This window comes from Anser brachyrhynchus, assembly GCF_964034855.1.
Source record: "Anser brachyrhynchus genome assembly, chromosome: 26".
Lineage (NCBI taxonomy): Eukaryota > Metazoa > Chordata > Aves > Anseriformes > Anatidae > Anser > Anser brachyrhynchus.
Genome location: NC_137719.1, coordinates 4,438,434 through 4,461,548, shown reverse-complemented (window position 1 = coordinate 4,461,548; position 23,115 = coordinate 4,438,434). Strand labels below are relative to the sequence as shown.

Here is a 23,115-nt window from a genome sequence, read left to right as displayed (position 1 = left end):
CCTGTTGCATCCCTTGGAGATTTGGAAAAAAGTTATGCAGAAGCCCACAGCATTTGCACTGAGCTCTGCCTTGTCCCCACTGCAAGCTCTGAAGATCTATTCACGGACAGAAACTTTTTGTCACCTTTATCACACAAATGTATTGGTGTAAAGGCATGTAAACCACAGCCACGTTGTATCTGCACCAGTGTAAAAGATAATACAAAATGCAGGATGGTGAACAATCCTGACTTATAGTTTTGTGCCTCCAGCTCTTACTCTACACCCTTATGTTACGGTTTCATTGATTTCCAGAGCCAACCTACCCTAAAAATCAAGGTTATTCAAGTGGGACTGCAACAGTGCGTGGACCCATCTCCCAGCAGCAATGCAGACATCTCATGAGAAACATGAGAACAATATACTCAAAATGCAACAGATTTGAAGTGCATGGAAGCAAGCAACCAGGGATTTACACTTATCCCTACAAACCATGTAAAATGTGCTGTTCTGACAGCGATTCAAGGACTCATCAATACCTTGGGTAGCCTCCTGTATTCCCCTGTGTGTTAAGTCTCAAAAATGTTTCTACAGATGACCAGTATCTCCTCATAGCTATGGTAGCTTTCAGATATCCTCAACAAGAAAAGTCCTCCTTCAGGTAAAGATGCCTGCTGTTTTTTTCTAGAACACAGCAGTTTCAGTGCAGGAAAGCATCAGTTGGCTAATGCACAGCAAGCCAAGAGTTACAGCTGAATGCAGCATTTCACTGGGGGCAGGCTGGTGAGGTTGCATCTATGCACAGGCAATCAGAACAGTGCCAAAAAGGGGCTGCACAAGCTACTGATGCATTGCAGATAAAACGTAGAGCAGCCGGGCTGTTTTGGCAGCAAGCCTGTTGGAGTGGAGAGCAGGAATTCTGCCTCTGGGGTGGAAACACACATGTTCCTGCTTCTCCCTTTATCCAACGTGCCCAATACTATTTTCAACACCAGATTAGCTTTAGGACGTACAGGTGCGCAAGTATCCTATAGCTGTTTCACAGAGCCCAGACTCTGATATTGAATCCAGCTTTCCTTTTATAATTATGCAAATACTCCATCTTTAGAAGAGATAATCATTTAATTAGGCAATACTCCTACATAATTATATGAATTGTCCATTTTGCCACTTATATAGCAGCTAATTGTAGACTTCAGGAAACAGCATGGAAGTATCTTTAGCCCTAGTGCACACACAGGGAAACCAAGACAAAGCAACACTACGGTCTCTTCCAGGGTCCCAGGTCGAACAGAGCCTGAGCTTGCTGTCACTGAATTAAGACAAAATTTTCTGATACTACTAGGAAGAAGGCCATAGGAAACAGGTAATGACTCCCACCAGCTTTTTCACATTGTCCCCGGATCACACTGCCTCTCTTAGCTAGAGTGAAGCCTCTTAATAAGAAAGTAGGCATAGATTTAGGTTCTCTACTGTTGCTTGACTTGAGATGAAGACACATTCTAGCATCTCTTCAAGCCTTGTTGCTTCCTATGTGGTTTTACTTTCTTTTGTTAATCAGAAAAAAAAAGTGAAACCTCAGTAGTTTTGCAAAACTTCAATGTTTTCTGGTGAAAAATTAATTTTCCTTGAACTTGATGTTCCCTGGTGTTCTCCAAAGAATGCAGTGAAATTCTGACTCCAGAGCCACACCTAGCAGTGAACTCCGCATTTCACATGTCACACCACAACGTGCTAAAACAAAACTGACAATCTGAAAATAGATACGCTTTTAATTTGCAGACAGAAATGTTTCATTAGAGAGGAAAAAAATATTCCTTCCTCACTTTTTCCTTGCTTCCCTTCCTCATGAAACCAAATGAGAAAGACACAGCCTGAAGAATCTCTTCCATTTTCTGATACTCACATGAGCTATTGTTTCATATGAACTGCAGACTCAGATAACTAAAGACAGTCAACAGCAATCTGGAATTCAACTAACTGGAAAGCCTGGCACGTTCTGAATTTGGCAGCGTGTGATGGTGCCGAGTTTTTTTGCCTTGTGTTTAAGTCTCATTCTCACAAATTAATTATGAGAACAGACGTGTTCAATAGGACTTTTATTTGTTAAAATTCTGAACTGTTTGGCATGCAGAGGACTTGGAGCAATTGACCCATTCTGCTATCATACTCTCATGAGCTCAGTGGTATCCTCGACTCATTAAAAGATTCAGGATTCAGCTCCAGCTCCTTCCCCATCCTGCCACGAATGCCACGCTCCATGGATTTGATTCTATTTGTATAATGTTCTAACCCAAGTTCACTTTGAAAATTTAAAAATCTCACTGTCAACCTTTCTGTCTGCCTTCTCCAGTAGTCTGTGCAATATTTCATGACAGATTCCTTTATCTACGGTTATAAAAAAAAATATTTCTGTGAATTCCCTGACACCAGCCCACTTGAGACAAAGCTCTCTTGTGACGTTCAAACCTAGTGTGAGCGCCAGACTGAGATCAGATTTAAGGGAAGAAAAATTAAAAAGCAAAAAACTACACATCAGCAAAATGAGTTCTTTAAAACCATTTTCAACTGGCTGAACATCAGCTTGCTCTAACGGCAATCAATAAAACCCCATCTCCAAATCCTGGCATCCACAGGGTAATAAAATGTTGTAACCAGCAGAGAGCTGTAACAGAACTGTAGAGTCATGCTGCTGCAATACATTAAGTTACATAATAGAGATAGCCCGATCTAACACGGCTTCTCTTTAGAAACTCTTTTACCCAAAGATTGTTTCTCTCCTTGGCATGAAAAAATTACCTCCTAACTGCACTGGTATGACAAGTTTCTCTACCTGAGGATATTTTAGTGCCCAAGCCTTCAGATGCTCCTGTTGCACCAAGGGACAGTCAGTATCTGCACTCTGTTGCACTGGGCACTGTATAGAACCGAACTTTCTCAAAATAAAAAAAGCCTTTTCCACTGCTAAACCGCTGAGAAACAACCATTACCAGAAACAACTGCTCTCCTAAAGAGAAGACAGGCTAAACAGGCCAGAAAATTACAGATGAGAAGAACAGAAGATTATAAACTCCATTTTATAGGTAACTATAGAGAGACTAAAGCTCACAGCCACAGAGCAACCTTGGCTCTGAAATGCCACTGATCTCAGGAGTCTGATTACCAGAGTCCGCACCCCAAAATACAGAGCTATAGGCACCACAATCTCATTGAAAGCCATGGAAGGTGAACTTCTCTGCAAGTTTTATAGATCTGGATTTAAGTTACTCCGGATCACAATGGAAGTCTCTAGCAGAGCAGATAACTGATGCTTAATTCACGTGTTGCCTGTTTTAGGGATTTGATGTTCTTCAAACATTTGCTTCAGAGCCTCCAATCCCTATTCCTGAAAATCTCAGGTGCCTGGGAAAAAAAGGATTAAAAGTCTAGTCCTCCTCAATTCCATACAAAGACTCGAGCCGCTCAACACACAGCGCACTTTAGGGAAGTTTGGCATTTACCCCAGGTAATGAGATGACATGAGGTACTGCTTGAAAACTGATACTTTACAAAGAGTTAGAGAAACAAAGACGGTATGCAAGGAGTTAAATCAACATTTCAGAAGGATTTATTAGTTCTGATGTGTCCCTGTCCTCCTCTCCATATCTCTACAGGCTTGTTATCTCTTCTATGAGTGCCTTTCAGCCATTTTGTACCATAGCCAAGGACAAGCATATGGCCCACGAGCCAATTCAGCTGGAGGGAGATGCTGCGTGTCATGAGGGTTGTGGGTGCTCAGCTTCCTGCCTGCTCCACGAACATCACCCCACACACACTAATAACAGCATCTCCTACCTGCTGAATTTTGTGCCCTGCATACTGGGAACACAATGAAAGGGATGGCAAGAAACCGTGCTGGCAGCAGCTACGGTATTTCCAGTGCCAGAGCAGTTCTTCAAACACATCCAGAGTCTGTATTTATTCTCTTGGCTACCCAAATTAACCTCCTGCCCCTGGAGATGAATGAGCAGAATGAAGAGTAACACAGTTCCTGACTGCGCTTCTGTGCCGAGGGCTCATTTGTGACAAGGAGCGGGTGAAAGAAGGGCAGGGGACAGACACCTTCATATCTCGTACAATATTTGCTGGCCAGCACAGAAACTCACAGTAAGTGAGACAGCTGCAGTCTATTGTTAGTATTAATCAGTATTAAATTTCCACTCCCCTGCAAGAGCAGAGAAAAAGCTGTGATGACACTGATGATGAGATACACCCAATTTTTGAGGGCCACGCAGGAACAGGTTCACTAGTTATAAGCCATTCATATATAGCATGGGTTCCTTGGAGGAGATGGCTCTTATTTTGCACCAACTGAATGTTTTCCCTAAGGGCACACGCTGGTTGGGAGTAGCTGTTATATACCTGTGCCTATTAACTCTCCAGGAAATAAGTATATAAAACATACATAGTCAATAACAATAGTTTTGGCTTGACTCAGACTCTTCCTTATCAGTGAAGGAGCGTGCAGTGCAGAATAAGAACCAAATTTTTGTGTTAATACATCACTTCCAACTCCAAAAAATATTTTTTCCTCCTAAAACTCACCTCCCACCACCATCACCCCCTTCCCTTCCCTAAAGGGGGCCTACAGGAAAGTTGGGGAGAAACTCTGCAAGGGAACGTAGCAATAGGACAAGGAATAAAACTAGAAGAGGGGAGATTTAGGTTAGATGTTAGGAAAAAATTCTTCACTGTGATGGTGGTGAGGCACTGGCACAGGCTGCCCAGAGAAGCTGTGGATGCCCCATCCCTGGGGGTGCCCAAGGCCAGGTTGGATGGGGCTGGGGGCAGCCTGGTCTGACGGAAGGTGTCCCTGCCCATGGCAGGATGGTCCCTGCCAGGATGTTTGGAACTGGATGATCTTTAAAAGGTCCCTTCCAACCCAAATCATTCCATGATTTTTCCTGGCAACAGAAAATTAGAGAAAAAATAAAGTAGTCAATTGTGTATCCAGTACTCTTCAGGGTCTTGGAAGCCAACAACTAAAGCATTTCTCTACTCTCTGCATTAGATATATTGAAGAGAAAAAATGGTATTGTGGTCACTTTGTCATCCCTATGCAATTCTTGTATTCTTGTCTGCAAAAAAAAAGTCTATGATGGACAAGTTTCTGGTTGTCTTTATCACTCCAGAAAAAAACACAAGTCAGGAAAATCTGATTTGGAATTATATACTTCAGGTTATTTCATCACCTTCTTTTGCCAGCAAGACCGATCAGTTTTAAAAAAATACGTTGCTACCTCGTGTCCTTCCAGCTCCTACAGGAAAGGGAGGACAGGACCTGTAGAAATCTTACTGCAGAATACTTCCACCATCATTTTGCAAGAGAAAAATGAGCAAGAGTCTTTATTTCTCTTCTAAAAAGAAGCCTCCCCACAATCAAGCAAAAGCAGAAAATTCAGCAGGGCCGCAACAACTGCCAACTTACACCATTCTCTCTCCGTTCCTTTGGAAGGTCAGAGGCCAAAGGTTATTCGTAACCTTAAAATTACAGGACACCACATGCAAACATAATATATTGATTATTGTTAGATGTCAATAAAGTTGTCCAAAACCATTTAGCTCAATTCCACCTGCTCAGCCTGACTAATGCCTTAAGGAAACAGGTCTCCCTGGAAATACTTATGCATGTAGATCTATGATCACATGATAATACATTGTTTTCTTTTTAAGAGACTGAAAGTGTGTTGTAAATCTTAAAACACCCTGATGGTTAGATAAACAAGTTTCACATCCCCTCTTCAATACTGCATATGCAGACAGCTGAAATCATCCTGCCCATGCAAAGAAATATTTGACACCAAGTTCAATCTAATTTTCTCTGGCAGAAAAAACTTCCTGTACACTAGCAAGAAAATTATCCTAAATGAAATTCCTTAGCCACCCAAGATACAATGCCAAGGCAAAAAGGAGACCAAATTACAGCACAGAATCTTAAAATATATGAAATTCAATTTCGCTTTCAGCATAATAACCACAAGAAATAACCATCCCAATTCTCCTCTCATTTCTGATTTAGACCAAACCTTCTCACAAAGTATACTCATAAAAAGCCAGCCATAAATATAGTAACAATGATCCTGCAAAATAGCCTATGAAATTCATATCAGTGCAGTGTAAGGCGTGCCCCAAGGAGACAAAAGTCCTTCAGAACAAAGGAACTACATCAAAGGATCAGAACTCATTAAAGGAGACCCACCTCTTGCCTGTCATCATCATTTTTCAAACTGGGCAAACCTGTGGACAATGTGATCCTTCTCACCTACCACACAAAAGACATAAGGAACATTCATCGAGGGCTCTCAGATCTCTGTCAAAAAGATATTATTGCCATATTATAATTAGTTCTGTAATTCCCTGGAGCAAAGATGGAATTTCAAATCATTCCAATAACCAACCTAATAAAGCCTTGTCCAGCTCTCTAGGGAATGGCACATTTCCTTCAGCATGGCCTCTCTGATTTAACAGCTTCAAATCAGACGCTTGACGTTCAGCTCAGCTTACCCACACCATTGTGCTGAAATGTGAGGGTTTCTGATCACATTTAAATTGCTGCAGCCCAGCAGAGTGACTCCTAGTTTCCACAGTAGGTGTGAAAAGAATCAACCCTGCAAATATAGCTAATGATAAGACTAAGCAAATTCCACACTAGAGTCTGAGCAAGCTGCTCTGTTTTGCTGTTCACAATGTACAGATAAGAATTTCTGCCACAGAAATCAGGAGGAAAAATCCCTCTAGGAAAATACATTAGCATCCCAATCCTCCTGTTAGTCCTTCTGATGACTTCTTAGAGGTAATCTTCACCTTTTTTTTTTTTTTAAATGTTATCTGAACTAGCCAACAAGACCATAGGAGCTCTCAGACAGATATCCAGCTGACACCAGTTGGTATTGCTCCATATGTCAGCAGACCAATTAAACCAGTTGCAGACTAGTTCCTAGCATCAAGACAGCTATTTTGAAAGCACAGAAAGGCCAGAATGACACTGCAAGAAGCCTCACGTTGTAAGCTTCCTTCCTAACAAAGGAGATGATACACTAACCTGCTAGACATGCCCATATTGGAACTGTCCTCTGCACAAAAGGGATTTGGAGTCAGGGATACCGTATGCTCACGGGGGCACAGCTGTTCCCTTTCATAGCTTCGCCCTCCTGTGTTGGAGTAACCTGCTCCTGCTCTCCTGACAGACAGGCTCCCAACAGCCACGCACGCAGGCAGGCAGCCAGCTCAAGATGGCAGAAAGATACCTTTGCAATGTTGTAAAAATACCTCTTGCTGAATCAAACAGCGCATGGAGCTAAAGCATTGCCAGCTTGGCTGATTTATACGCGTTATATGACCTAGGACCTTCTAATTTTGATGTTCCTATTTCAGATGCCTTTGAAAGAGTCAAGAGATTAATGAAAAGATATCTGTACTGGCTGATGACCTCTCTCCCTTACCACCTGCTCCCTAAAATTACACGACAAGCTGTCTAGAGGCAAAGCAAGAGGTAAGGAAGATGAGATGGCAGCTGCCTGTAGAGAAGCCCTGGAAATGCTCCTGCTTGCTCTGATCTGACTTTGAGTCAAGCAGCTCTGCTTGGAAGAAGTCCTCTGCTTGGCAGAGACCAGTGAGTCAGAAGCGTAGGCTGTGCTGCGTTAGCAAAACCGAGCTCTGAGCGGAATAACAATGGGCTTTCACTCGTCTTCCTTCCTGTACCTAATTACAGCACCAAAGCAAAACCCGCGGCGCCTGCATCGCTGCCCTTCTCCAGGTACCCCTCGGGCCAGACACCTGCTCAACACTGTTCTGCGGAAGACGTCTCCCGCAGAATTATTTCATTACTTTTTCAGACAACTGATACGTATCCCTCCAGGACCAGAATGCTCCTAACAAGTGAACGTCTCAAAAACCCCTCCAGGGGTTAGCTGTAGCAGTAAGAGTAAATAAACTCAGCAGGCACGGAGAGAAGTAGCGCCTTGTACCACAGCGTCCCCATGAACATCATCGAGCTGCAGTTCACAAAACCCAAGAAAAGAGCATGCACTTACATTCCAGCTGCAGACAGGCTGTGGGAAGGCTGGAAGAGCATTTTAGTGTTCTCCTCCATGTCATGTTCCTGTATCCAGTCCGCTTGCAAGTCAGCATTTTTTCAGCAGCACCTGCAGGTGTGAAGTGCTCTGAAGGTACTGGGGAACAAACAGAAACTCAGTAAGGTTGAATCCTTGGGGGGAGAAGAGCTTACTCTTCTGTTTCCAGCAACAAGTAACGTAATCAAAGTAATTACATCTAAGCAGTAAGGATAGGTGCTGCCATCCATCTTTTAGTCTTCTCTGTCCACCCCCTCACACAGAGGAACGCTTAGGGGAAAAAGCCAGTTCTGACCCGAGGTATGACTAAAAGGCAGGCAGGTCAAAAAAAAATGAGATCAGTACTACTCCCCTGTCTTATTTCCTTGTTCAATAGATTGAGGGGCAATTAAAGCCTTAAAAATGCTCTTTATTATTCCCAGGTGGTTAGGAGGGGGTTGTTGAAATCACTGGACCCTAATGCAGGTGAGTTAATTTATGGCAACTGAGGCTCTGGCCTCAGTTTGGGTGTTTCTAAAACGCTGAAAACACACAATCTGGTTGTATTATAACTTGTCTTCAAAACTACAAACACATTTACCCACAAAATAAAAGCAATCCAGGGAGATCAATGAGCAGAATATCTTTTTATTTTTTTTGTGGCAAAACAATAGCATCTTAGGCAGTTTATCTGACTGCAGCTGTCTTCAAATAAATTACCAACCTGTATCTTAAATACGTTTGTCTTTCTATCTGATTAATTAAAAGCATGGTGTATTTTGTAAGCTAGTCAAAAGTACTTTTTGATAGCTCTAGTAAGGAATGCCTTCCAAAGGGAGGCATGCCTTACCAGTTATAAAGAGAGCAGCAGTGTCAGGGTGCATAACAGAGCCCAGGGGTCTGATGAGAGGTTCTCCTCAGCTATCGTCTTGCCTGGGATTATACCCAAGATGATGCTATTTTATTACAGAAAACAAAGGTGCTGGACTCCAAGAGTAGGCAAGGAGGAAGAGGAGTAGGGAATGAAGGAGTGATGTTGAGTCTAGGAGAAAGGTGGGGTTAGAGGGGAAAGTATTTTACTGCCACTGCTTCTCACTGTCCAAATCTATTTTTATTGACAATAAATACATTTTTCCTAAACTGAGTCTATTTTGCCCATGGTGGTGGTTGGTAAGTAATCTTGCTGTCTTGGTCTCAACACATGAGGCCTTTCTCACCCTTTTTTTCCTCCCCACCCCATCCTGCTGAGGGGTGGGGGTGAGAAGGCAGCTGGGTGGGTGTCTGGTGGCCAGGCAAGATCAATCTAACACAATGCCACAAGAAAAAAAAACAACTCCCTCTGCACAGAACAAGCTGTGGACAGCTAAGGCCCATGCATATCTTCAATCATCTACACGTATACATGTAAGATAGGAGACTCGTGGACCCTTTTTTAAGGCTGGCCCAAAGGTATATCCACTGGCAAGCATCCTACACAAGAGAGGCCCGGATCAACGGGACAACTGATAAGCAATTCTCAGAGGTGAGGGTAGGACTGCATCAACCCTCCTTCTCATATCTTGCCGTTCTCTTTGTTCACCTTTTTCCATCTGGCATTAGTTGAGATCTCTAGGAAAGTCTGTTATGTGATTATTGGATTGCAAAACTCTTTGGGCAAGCACATTGCAGCTGAGCTGATCAGTTTAATGCCCATGTCATTTTCAAAAACAAATTTAAAAGCACATTAATCCTCTCATATCATAGATTTTTTGCGAACTGCCAGATCCAATACCTTGTTTACATGAGGCATGTGCTGATTTATCCCAGATAAGAACAAACCCAGTGAATTTAGTAGGTGGTGGAATGCATATCAATCTGTTTTATTTCTGTTATTAAAAAACTCTTAGGCATTCCACGATCAACAGGAATTGGATAATTATCTCTTTATTTTCTCATATTTTTAAAACCAACACTGGGCATACAAATAAAGGCCTCACTAAAACATTTATTTCTAATATGAGTTTTACCTAATGGTCTTAAAAACAACAGCAATTACATCACCAGCTGCAGTGGATTTTTGAACCTTGGGAGTGGGGTGGCTCACCTCATTTTAGCCCTTCTCCCAGCTCTCAGGCACTGCAGGTTCTGTCCCATCTTCAGCTGAAAATTGAAATAAGCCCTGAATCTCCTCCCATTGCTTCTTACAATGCTTAATTTGAACATTAGTGCTGAGTTCTTTGCCATTGCGGTGTCTGATGGGGCTCAAGTCTTCAAAAGAAATCCGGCCCCAGCAGAGAGTGTTTGCAAACAGATTTGTCTCTTTCTGGATGATATAACTCTTACTGAAGCATTCAACGCTTTGGTGAGACCAAGACCTGGCCCGTGGTGGAGAAGTTAACAAATCCCTGCTGTGAATAAGCGGAGCATCTGTCACAAGAACTGGAGGTGTTCTCCTTCCTGTGGCATTCTCCTATGCCTGTATGTTTTTATTAGACTCTATATTTAGTCTCCGGCTGTTGCACGCCTGACTTGCTCTGACATTTATAGACACTCTTACACAGGTAATCCAGGAGAGAAGAAGAAAAAACAAAAAACAAAGGAAGATGTTAAAGAAAAAAGAAAAATGGTTCCATTTAATGGCAATCTTCAAATCCTTCAAACGCACTCAGAATAAAAGGTAGAGGAGGGAAGAACAAATAAGATAAAGGCACTAGGGCATGGCTGGGGATAGATACCACCCAGTCTTTTATAACAAAATGCTGCAGTAAAAGTATAACATTGGGAAATAATTTGCCTTAAGGTTGAAATATTTCAGCTGCTTCCGATCAGCAATTGCATTTAGGTGGGTGAGGTTTTATGACTCTAATAAGAAAGTCTAGGTTTCTGGGACTGCTGTGCACTGGAAACTTACATTACCTTTTTATAAAGAAGATTAAAATTATTAAAATCTTTACACCAAATTCTACACAGAAAAAAAACGCCTTTCAATAGCTGCGTTTTAAAACGGCCTGTTTATGGGATTATGATATAATTTGTTTATGTTTTGGTTATTCTTTCAGGTTAGGCATAACAAAAGCATCTTCAGGCCTTTTAATGCAATCTAAAATCACATTTTTCTAGATCTCTGTTCTGTGTTTCCATGCCTTTTATCCTCATAATCCCTCATACAGCTCTGGGACCCCCCAATCAGATCAGGATCCCACTAACAGACTCAATTGTGCGCAATATAAGCATCCAATTCCACGTGATTAGATAAGCAGCATGCAGAAAAGAGGATGATAGCATCTGTCAGATGAAGATGCTCCTAAGTACTACAGTGATTTTGGGTGGTGTGTAGGGATTTCTTAGAAAAGTCATTCATATAAATCTGTATAACACCACTGACTTCAGAGAGCCCAATTCTGAAAAGAAGTGGGGGGGGGGGGGGAAGTAGATTTCCAAACTGGCATAAATCTCTGTGGTGCTGATTTCAGTGCTGCTGGATTTCCAGCAGCTGCAAGTAGCATAAAAAAGTGTACCTCGGCAGAGCTTCCCTAATCTGAGCATCAGTCCCTCAATGCCCAGCTTCTTTCCTCAGAGTGTAAGTGTTCAAACCAGGTATTAGGACACAGGAGTTACCATCTGTAAGGACAAGGGAAAAAGTCAGTTATCAGTCATTTCTCATATCCCTTTTGCAGGCATTAATACTGCTAAGAGGGTTGATGGCTTTCTGCCTGTCCACTAGCAGCTAAGTGGAAAGCTATCAAAGAAAAATCTAGGTCAAAACCAACCTTTATGTACATCTTTTCTTTAAGACTCTTTGAACAGTACATAGAGGTATGCTCCATTATCTGGGGAACTGTATCTGTGAAAAATATAGTCCGTGTAAAATCTCTGGAATATCAGCTTTACTTCTTTATACAATGAGGACACCTGATTCTTCTCACTTTCTTTTTTGGTTAAAAGGACGCCAGTTTTCATTAAGCCTGCACAAGTTGGGACAGTATCAGTTTGCAGTAAAAATGGCTGAGGGTTTGAAATTCTAGTAGTTTCTTAAGAACAATTCAACTGCAGCACAAATGCCATTCGGTCTTTCAAGTGTTGAGTAATGCTGGGTGTTTTATCTGACTTCAATGGATATGCAGTCACTGGAAGAATAAAGAGGCAGAATACGTATTTCTGCCTCAGCTGGACTTTGAACACTTCAAGTGGTTTTCAATCATTTTTGTCTCAGCAGCAATTATGTTTCCAGATCCAGCAGAAATTATTTGGCAGATATCTGGCATATTAGCACGGTTATGCGTTTAATATCCACACACCAAAACTCTGCATGGGGATGGAGGGCAATGGGATTTCTAGCACTAAATCTTCCAGATTCACAGAACTAAAAAAGTCTTAGGATAGACTCCACTACTGAGCAAAAGAAAATTAATAAAAAAATTATTCTGTCCAAAAGTGATACATTGTCAAGTTGTATTCCTTTTAAAATTTAAGGCTCACAGTTACTCATGTTATCATTAGTGTCTGTAATACATGTTTTTATTGTAGTTATTCTAGACTGATGTTGATACCTTTTTCTGGCCAATTTTAGTCATTGTCTTCTCTGTACTTTCAAAAGATATATTTTGCTGCAAAGACAAAAAAGCAAGATTTATTCCCACGCAGACCATTGATTTTCCCTACAGCACTCCATGGCACCCACAAAAAGTATTCATCATTATTAGTATGCTGTAACAGCTTCAAAACATTTAGTTAATAGGGTGTTTAGGACCAGCATTGGCAAATGCTGCAGTGGCTTTGCAAAAAGTGGTATACAGTGGTATATATTAAGCTATAGTGGTATATATTAAGCTCATTCGGCTTGTACAGCATCCCTGACCACTGGCACTGCACGCAAGTCCATGAGCTCTGGATCTGTCCCTTGGGTCATTTATAAGCATATGACTTAAACAGATATGAATTAAGTACAGCTCCAATGAAACATACGGTATTAGACTCTCAGGCAGTAAAAAAATGTTATGACCGAGGGTAAGGAAGAAGTAATGGATGTTTTCTACAGGTGAAAATCTGTGAAACCCAAATGTCTCCCATGGCCACTGCCATCTTGCTGAAGCAGATGCTCAGACTTCAAGCTCCAGCTGAAAGCACAGCCTAATCCTGCTTGTATAAAACCTGCAACTGGCTGGTTTCTGTCTTCACCCTCCTTTTCTGCCACTCTGTATGCATGCTGCTGATTCTTACCCCGTTACGTTACTTTATATTCAGTCTTGCCATTCCCTACCTCGGTAAATTTCTGCAAATCAAATTCTGCTTTCACAACCAGAGCTATATTTAGCAACAGACCCAGGGTTGTTTTTCATCTCGTGGTTCAAAAGGTTTATTTTTCCTTCCTGTAAATTGTAGCCTGAGCCTGAAGATTTATCAGGCCTGAGTCACCCATAACACACTTATTACATTGCTGTGCTCTCTGCAAAAACACTCAGAATAAAAGTGGTCCACCCCATGCGTAGCTTTGGTGATAGCTCTTCAAGCAGCAGAATATTCGTGTTCCAGTCAGCATCCACTGGAAAACAGTTGTGAAATTACTTCTCGCTTCACAGAGGCACAAAATTGGGTCCTTCATTAACGTTAACTATTTAGCGCCTTTTTATCTTCTTAATTTTACCTGATAAAATAATAGCCTTTGATGCTAATCTCTTATTGCTGAGGCTGGAAAAGCTCATGTATTTAGAATTAGCATTTCTGGCATTTCTTGAGAGCTATTTCCCAGAAGCACCATTTGCTTCTATCACATTAAATAATTTTTTTTGCCCCTCTGTATGCCTTTCCAGGGCTTTTATTTCCCCTGTATCAGACAGATCAATCTCGTGGCAGCTAGTGTCTGGTTATAGGAAACTCTGATATTGAAAGCCTTGAAGTGATCTGTAAAAAGCACCGTGTACTTTCTCTTGTTTCTTGCTGACCAGCACTCAACCTTCTAATCCAGACAACAGCTCCATGCTGGTGTTTTCCTACTGCAAACACTCCAAGTCAGTTTGCACCCCTACTTATATCATAGCAGCGTGGTAGCGTGAGGGTTTGCCCTGCCATAGCTGGTGGTTAAGGGTGTGATTTTTAAGCATGGAGTGCTAACCAGAAGTTCAGCTACACTGGGACAGCACAAGACACTAGTAAACTGCATCTTTACACAGCCACTGATTGCTTTGGGGAAGGGCAGTAATCATAGCTACACTAAATTGAGGTTGGTGTCCCCCGATTGCTTTGCTCTTTGAGGCTTGTCCCACTGACCTCCCCAGTTCCCTTTCCTGCTCAGTCAGAAACTGCTTCTTTCACAAAACAAATAGATGGCTTCAGTGTGACAAGGTTTATCATTTCAAAACCTCATTTCATTGCTTCTTTGATTGAGAATAAAGTTGCATTTCTATTACCCCTTCTATCTGTCAAAGGCCATTAGCTAGAAATCTCGTCATAATTCCTTGCGTAGTCCAAGTAAATGAATTTCTTTTCATGGTTCTGCAGCCTGAACATTTTTATTGTAGCTATGCGAGACAAAGAAAAACCATTTTTGATAATACATCTTTCCTTCTTCACTACAGGGGAATGCAATTCGGCCACGTCCCTTCCCTTTGTCTCCCGACCACTCCCGGTTTGCACATACCAGGTTTATTTTGCAGCCAGGGCTTTTTTCAGACCTCTTCTGGGCTTTGCTGCGACTGGAGAATCAGCAGGGACCTGACACCAAACAGCAGGATCCGCTCAGCCTGAGATCTGAGTAAGCCACCAACCCTTCCACAGGTATATGGGCCTCTACGGGCCTACCTCTACGGGCCCCTATGGTCCCACGGGCCTACCCTTGTCCTCAGGACCTAGGGGACCTGTCAATGCCCCCAAATTCTCCAGAATGAAAGGTTTTAGGTAGCCAGCTCTAGCTTTGCACATGAAATGCAGAACACTGCTCCAGAAGATTTTATTTAACCAAAAAGCACATTGAACAGTCCCTTGTTGAATCCTATGGAAGAATCATACAGGCAGAGAACTACTAGGCCCCATAAATATCACTTCATTCCCCAAATATTCAAGCTCATCTTTGAGATAGAAGTTAAGCTTCTAAGCCACTGAGAAAAAATTACAAGCAACACCAAATTCTCACCTGATAGCAAATGAAGACAGGAAGTAGTATTGATTTTTCATTATTTTTTAAAATAGCTTAATACAGACTTGGCTTCAGAGACTTCACCCCTACACTTGCTACATTATCTATTTTGCTGCAGTTCTGTTGAGCACTATCAGCCCAGTCACTTTAAATCAGATTTCCAGACTGAAGCTCTCCATGAGCTTAACTTGGAAGCCAAGGGGATCTTGAACCCTCAACTCAAAGAGCACAACCCCATGGCTGCTTCCACGTTATTCAGTGACTATGCCAGTGCCTTGCATCACTCGCTGCACACACGGCTTGTCAAAGACCGCTTGTCAGACATAACAAAAAGCATTTCCAGCTCTGAGAATCTGTGTGCATTGTACACTCAAGAGGTTACCTTGGACATCAGTTTGTTACATTTGATTACAGCATGCAAGTAAACATGTAATGAAGCAAGATGAGAGGATTTGGCTCTGTTGAAGTGGTTGAGATGAGAAAGCAGAAAGATTGTTCTTGCTGTGTTCTTAACAGATGTGCCATCATCTATGTATTTCTTTGGTAGCTGAAGCTCAGTGGAGGATGAAATGCAGGACACAGAAGCGCTTTCACTTGAAGTCTCCCCAGTAAATCTTATCCCTTTGTTCTTGCATTAGATGGGTGGGAGAATCTGAAATAAAGGACTGGTTATTGAAAGCTCTGGAGCTTTTAGTAACACTTAAGACATCAGGATCTGGTAACAAAGAGTGTTTGCAATTCACACATTTTGCAGAAGAATTTTGCCTGCCAAGTGCCTGATCACATCAGAGAGCCTGGTTTTGCACAACAGACTGAGAACAGGCACCAGGCTTTAGGAAGGGTTTTTCCTGTAGTGGGAGCCTTCTGAGGATCTCATTAAAAACTGAATTCCATACATTATAGTTTTTCCTCAAGAAAAAACAGTATAAATATTAAAAATGCCACATCCAAGGCCAGTCATGTTCCAGTTTACCTTCCATCTGAGGGCCTTCAGAGGCTCGTTGTTTCTGCGTGTGCTTTTGTGAAAGTATTTGCAGTTACCTGCTGCTCAGACAGGTTGTGATGGCTTTTGGTGCTATTGCTGCCACGTTGAGAGGCTGTCTACAGAGGCCACAGAACAAATGACAGCCTGTTATATGGACCACACCAAACCCTAGGTCCCTATACAGAAGCTTAAGCAAACCACTCCCCTGTATGATTTAAATCACAACCAAGTTCACACAGCCCCTGATTAAACTGCCAGCTAAAAGGAATTAAAGGAAGAAATCAAATAGAGTAGCTTAGAACTCTCTAGTTTTCATTGTCATCTCCAGAAGTTATAATAATGTCCACAGAAGTAATCTGTCAGTCCTGCTTTATCTGCACAGCTCATGTTCAACTCCACATTGACTTGCTGACATCTCTGGGTGACAGCATCACAAAGTCCCTTGAACGCTTCCTGCCTGGCATTTTCTAGCAGGTTCATTAATTAGCAAGGGGAAAGGTTATTTGCTCTTCCAGGTTTATTTCTGTTTTGTTATTGACATGCTATCTGTTTGCTATGGTGAAGCCTCTTACAGAACTGCAATTAAAATACATGAGTTAACTTACCCTTTTCTCCTCTTTCCTTGTGGAATTATCCTGCTGTCTAGTGTTTTCCTGCTGCTTAGACATGCCAATCACACTGTTCCTGCAAAACAAGAGATCAAGTCCATCCAGAAACAAAAATCCCATATTGCAATCTGGCAGCATGGATTTATTCTATCAAATACTTATTTCTATGTCAACACTCAAGCCCACGTGGGATCCTGCTTCAGTCTGGGTCATCCAGGGCAGCTTGGCCATATTTGAAATTTCTGATGGACAAGATTGAGCTTTTCACTAGAAAACTGAGTGCCATAATGTGTAAGGAAGCACTAAGCAGTCACTAAATAGTGACACTAGAGTGTCTGGGACTTTGAGAACTCCACCTGCACCTTAGCACCTGTACCTTAGCTTAAAGGGCTTCGTGTTCTAATTACATTTTGTAATCAGAAATACACTGCAGCTCAAAAAAATACAATTATTAAAGGTAACACAGTTCATTAATAGATCTGTCTTCAGTGTTAACAGGTTGCTACCAAAAGAACAGACATTGCTGAGTCTCATGCAGATATCAGGGACTACGCATCTCCTGAAATTATCCAGAAATAAGTATTTTGTGCTCCAGGACTCCAGAATTCTCAAAACTGGAGTGCTTCCTATCTGACAAGGAGAAAAGCTTCCGTACCACAAATAACCTTTGAAAATAGTTCAATATCAAATTACTGGGGATTTGCTCCCTTGTACTGCATTTGACCTCTTTGCAAGTAGAGGACAGAAAAAGATAATTAAGCCACTTAACAGCATCCAGACACATAGCGCTACTTGAGATAAACATCACAACAGAATTAATGCATCACTTACCTAATAAGCAAGGAAACAGTCATAGCTCAAGCCTTATCCTTTAGACTGCTGACTGAAGAGCTCCTGTTACTCTACATATCATTAATCTAAGTATATAAAGGCCTTTCCTTGGGGGAAGGAGCATTTGTTTGCTAAGAAGTATCAGAAACAGCCAGAAGAGATCAATTTTACACTTCAAGGTCTATAAATGAATTAAAGAAATCCTTCCTGAAGGCCATGTCAAATAGAGACATCAACTGTATGTCAGCCGAAGCTAAAAATGCTCTGCTTCACTCATGGGTACGTTTATTTCATTGTTCAGCTCTTACTGCAGGTGCCAAATTTTACATGGACTTTCTTTCACTAGAAGAAAAACAGGACTGCTATTTCATTCACTGTTTTGAGTAATATTGCAGCAATGTATATATATTTTTATTGGCTAATGAATGGTTGAGCCCTTCAAGTAGTGAGTGAGAAAAAAATCCCCCTTGATATTCACATTTTGAGCAATGTGCCTCAAGCCACGTCCCTAAATCTACACCTGATGTCCAAGCTAGGGCGGAGCAGTGCCCAGACATACAAAACACCCACACCTGAATTCTGCTAAATTCCTTTGAGGATCCATAGCATTAAATTACTACATGAATGAAGGATCAGACCTATAGCAGATCATCTTGACTGTACTTTTTACTAAGGGAGGGGAGAAGCAGGAAAAGGAAATGCTTTTTCACCACTGCACAGTCAGAGTTGGGCAGAGTCTGGCCACTGCAAGGGCGCTTTGGAGAGTTCCTGACTGTAGAGGAGCCCAACTGAAGCCAGTGAATCCCCATTAGAGGTTAAATATATGTATAAAACTGCCTACTAAACTTTCTATTACTCTGTATGGTATTGACAGCTACTTAACATTCTTGTGATCCAGCAGAGCATGAAGAAAGCATCTTGGAAAAACGCCTTGCCAGTACACCTCAGAGACTGAATGGAGTTCCAGCTTGAAAAGAAAATTCAGTTGGGTGTAAAACTTTGTTAGACAGATTGAGGAACTCATCTGAGAGCGAGGATTAGCACCCATACACAAATATTTTGCATATGGCAAGTCAGAGCAAGCTGAAAAAATAACTCATCCATCCTTTGCATCACTATGATCAGAAAAAAAAATATGATGGATGGTCCAGAAGGAAAAACATCATTTATCAGCTTGCTTCAAGCCTAAGATTTTTAGTTGTTTTTTTTTCTTAGCTACTAATTCTTCCTGACAAGAAGCTTTTGATCAAGTGCTTAGACAACAGAAAGCCCTAATTTGCAGTGCCAGCAGTAAAGCTGTCTGTTCTGGAGGGCCAACATCCCCAAGCACTGCATGATATCCTTGCTGAGAAGGGCTGGGTTGCCAAATCCCCCTAGTTTGCCTCGCTGAAGGACCATATCCATCAGTTGTGATCATTGTTGTGGTTTTTATTTTGAACTACTGTTAAACATGTTTAAAAGCTGAAGTTGCTGCAAGTTATCCTTGCAAGCTCCCAGCTTCCAGAAAAAAAGATCACCTCCTCCCCCCCCCAAACCTGAAACAGACTTATGAAACAAAATCCTGTCAATTATCTTAAACTGATGAAATAGAATAAATCTCTGGATAGAGACATTGCTTGTGTGCCAGGCATCTGTTTAGAGATGTTTATTTGTAGCAGGACCCATTTATGATTAAGCTCCCACTGTGAATAACCACCCCTTATCTCCCATGCCTACTTTCTAATATCTCTAGGATATTGAGCAGGAAGCCGTGCCAAGTACTTCTGCAAAGAGTTATTGAAAAAAAAAAAAAGTAAGTAAGAAGAAAGCATTATCTGATAAATGAAAGCGACTTTATTCACCCTTTAGGATGCCTCATATCATCTTAAACCTCACAGCTGCTTTTTCGGGGCAGTAGCAAGACAGAGCGCTAGGAAAGTGGGATCCCACCTCAAATCCACTGACTTTATGCTTACACAGACCTTGCCACGTTCCTCGTCCTTCACTGAGGCCTGCTGTGACTACATTAGCACATTTTCAGAGGCTTGCAGCTCCCACCATTGGGGCACAGCAAGTCTCCATCTGCAGCCTGAGAGCCCACAGTCATACAAAGGAGTTAAGCCAACCTCCTCTACAAGCTGTACCATGCACACATGGAAGTCACTGTCTGTCAGCCAAAAGGGCAGTAACTCATTAAAATATGCTAACGAGATCTTCTAACTTCACCTTTAATCTAGGAAGGAAGTTGCTTCTGTTTTCTCAGTGTCACTTAGAGTCAGCCACTCCTGCTTTGGCAAGCATTTGATAGATTGTTGTATCATTCTTGCACCATCTTCTCATTTCTTAATGTTTGATTTCTGTCTTTGTAAAGGGAGAAAAGGCCAAGTTAAAACAGACAGCAAGCATTTCCCCAGTGACCTGGGGGAGAAAGCTTAATTAACACTCAGAAATCCCTGGCATCTCAGAATTGCTCAGCACTTGTGGATAGGCTGCTGCTCCCAGCTGCCTTAAACACAGGCTTGTGAATTGTTACAGCTTCAAGTGCTATTAATGTGTTTGTTAATAACAGCAGCCTCATCTCCCTTGTAACCAAGCTGCCACTGTAAGCACATTTACTAGGGTGGGTGCAAGTAAATCAAAAGTCTTGGGGCAGGAGTGACAAACAAAGGCAGAAGTCTCGGGGTCCTGCTGTGAAGTCAGAGGTGGTCTTGATCAATTTTGGGGGCCTTTAAGAAGCCCATACCTGCAATGTTCAGTGTGAATTATTCCAAGATCATAAGCCCACGCTTTGTTATCCCCCAGCCTATCACTAGAGAAACCATCAGAGCCCATCATTAGCCACTACCTAGGTACAGCAGATGCAGCTGCTGCTTGTTTCTAAGCATTTGCCCTAGAAAATAACTCACAAGGTTACAAATCTCACCAAGCTAGACATCAGGTAATACATTACAAGGTAGACTTCAAAAATTACACTGTGAAATCAGCTAGAGATTGCCCAGAGACACTAGCTCACCCAGGCACCCCAAAGCACACGAGCAACTCCTTCCTTGCCACCAGAGCCCTCAGGGAAGCTCCATAATTAGCTGCTTCCCAAATTACACAGCACTGCCTAAAAATCCAGGATGCTTTAAGGTATGACGTCTATTATGACATCTATTCTCAGCTGCAAACAGAGAATCACCTTGGAAAAACCTGACCACGCTCACTAGTTACATAGCATCCTTTATATACATAAAATACATATATTAAAAATAAATAAATAAATAAACACACACAAAACTCCTTAGACTACAGAACTCAATGGGTTCATGGCCATAAGAGGGATTAAATACCCACAAGCAGAGCGTGGATGAGCAAGATTGGCCAGGAGGAAGGCACTGGCCAGGTGGGATTGGGCAAGAATAAATGCAGGTGTTAACACAGGATGGGTTAGAAATACCTGCCCCTTCTGCTAAAAATGGGTGTTGTTCAGTTGAAGAAGGAATTGCAGTTTTTACGCTGAAAAGATCACGAAAAGTAAACCATAAAGAATATCAGGCACTTTATATGAGCTCTTCTAAATTGCTTTAAGATGCAAATGTCCTTGATGCTGCCTAGTTAGAGTTACAATTTGAATTTTGTTCCTGAAGCAGGTTTATTTTCAAGGTCAGAAGATCATTTGTGATCTGAACCTTCTCAAAAGTGAGCTTTGTTCCCTTCTCTGTCTCTAATCACTTTGTTATAAGCTTTCATGGTTCAGTCAAAATGCATTGTATTTTAAGCCAGACCAAACAAGAGAGGGGATAGAAAAAGTTACATTGGGAAAGTGGTATTCATACAAATAAATTCATACAAATAAATTCAAGTGGCATTCATACAAATAAATAAAGACTGGAGACTGAAGCTGACTCTCTGTTTTATTTCCTTTTGACTAGTTTAGAAAACAAAATATATGGAGATATACAAAGCAATACAGGATTTGTAAACCTCTTTTCATTTCGGTGTTGTACTGAAGTGTGTCACGTTTTCCTTTATGATACTGCTTTCTCACGGAATTATAACTTAGATAAAACAAACAAATCCACCAGAACCGAAAGCTGAATCTTGGCAGATGGCAAAGATCAGGCTAATATTAAAATAAAGGATTTGGGCTCTCTGGATATAAAGCAGGACGGACAGCATAGGAGCAAATGTGTCTTTATCCTCATTTGCATTTCCACAGTCCTGACACAAATGTTTGCATTTTCCAGCTGACGAATACAGTTGTACAGAGTTAATTCACCGTGGAAGAGACATCCAAGGCTTCCCCATAGAATTAGGAAGAAGCTGAGTATTTAAAGACACTAAAACATAACAAAAAGTCACCCGGAATAATAAATTAAGTGCAAGGCTCACTTAAGACTTTCTGGTAAACTTCGTGTTACTGTTCATGGGGTGGCAGATCTGGCCTTGTGCTGACCCAAAAGTACATTAGAAGCCCACCAGGGACTAGATTTGGTTTTTCTGGGGGGGTGGCAGCTGAGGAAGTGCATCTACAGACCCAGCCCCAAACTCCCAGCATCTCTTCTGCTTTTCACCTCCTGGTCATTTCTCCGTTTCAGCTCCAGAAAGTAATGAGCCTCATCCCCCTTTTCAGTGGTGATTTTTCTATGGCCCCAAATTGTGAGAGGTTAATGCATTTCTTAGAAAGTCCCTGGGCTCACATTCCAGCTTTCCAGTTGAATTTGTGTGGCCTGAAATCGGTCTCCTCATATTATCCTAATTTCCTTCTTTCTGGTCTTTCTCCATCTGTGACTTGCAGACTTGTCCATCATAAAAATGGCAGTGGGGCAAAGAACGGTATTAATAGAAGCAAATGATTTTACAAGCCTCAAAAAGTGCTGTAAATCTAACCCGTAGAGCTAATTTCCATAGCAGTCAGAGCGCGGTTACAGCTGGGAAAGCGACTAGAAATGAACCCTCTTCCCTCGATAGGTTTGCTCACAGAGGATGAAATTCATGCTCCCAGACCAGCACCTCTCAACACAGGGCTTGCGTGAGGTTTCATAGTGCGCAGTCCTTAACCCGAGGCTTGTCAGGGACTCACTCTTTCGGCTCCTGATCGCCCACTGTTCAATGGCACCGGTTGTTACTGGGCTCACTGGGTTGTGCTGGGTGCTCTGCAAGCAAATATCAGCCTCTGGCCAAACTCATCACCTGGGTTTTATTACCCTGCAGTGCCTTGCACTAAAACAGAGTAATTTGCTTCTCTTTTCTGCTTTAATCCCCCAGGTTGCCTTCAGGAAAAGGCCCGCAGTGGGCAGTTACATCCCCTAAATGCAGTCTGAGATGCCGGCAGACTCAGGGAAAGGCCACATGGAAATTAGGTGGCAGCATGGGTCAGCATACGGATCATTGTAGCATGACTCAGGGATGATTCTGCAGACGCTTTAGCAAGAAATAACAGCTTGAAGTTTTGTCCCCTGAGCAGGATCAAGACTTCAGGGTCTAACCTTTGATGCTTCAACTTGCAGCTCAATTTCCAAAACGTATTGAGTGTACCAAAATACTTCC

General features: G+C 41.9%; 2 long non-coding RNA genes across 19 annotated transcripts in view; both read right to left on the bottom strand.

Annotated features, from left to right (window-relative positions):
- LOC308183101 overlaps positions 1-11,351 on the bottom strand; it is a 171,855-nt gene extending 160,504 nt beyond the window's left edge. For 4 of the 11 annotated variants that reach the window (XR_013942264.1, XR_013942265.1, XR_013942266.1 and 1 more), the window contains exons 1-2: positions 8,288-9,361; positions 8,052-8,189 (exon numbers count right to left, since the gene is read on the bottom strand). This is a non-coding gene — a long non-coding RNA (uncharacterized lncRNA). Of the gene's footprint in view, positions 1-2,610; positions 3,382-8,051; positions 8,190-8,287 lie in introns of those variants that run through there. The other 7 variants (XR_013942262.1, XR_013942260.1, XR_013942261.1 and 4 more) reach the window with 7 other exon arrangements.
- Positions 11,352-14,174: 2,823 nt separating this feature from the next.
- LOC308183102 lies at positions 14,175-20,973 on the bottom strand. 8 transcript variants are annotated; one of them, XR_013942275.1, is made up of 6 exons: positions 20,765-20,869; positions 20,327-20,392; positions 19,810-19,944; positions 16,771-16,849; positions 16,154-16,281; positions 14,175-15,832 (listed from the first exon to the last, which is right to left on the bottom strand). It is a non-coding gene; the product is annotated as an uncharacterized lncRNA (long non-coding RNA). The 8 variants fall into 8 exon arrangements; XR_013942276.1 differs by having other exon boundaries at positions 19,810-19,940; XR_013942271.1 differs by lacking the exons at positions 20,327-20,392; positions 20,765-20,869 and adding an exon at positions 20,920-20,973.
- Between the last annotated feature and the right edge of the window lie 2,142 nt (positions 20,974-23,115).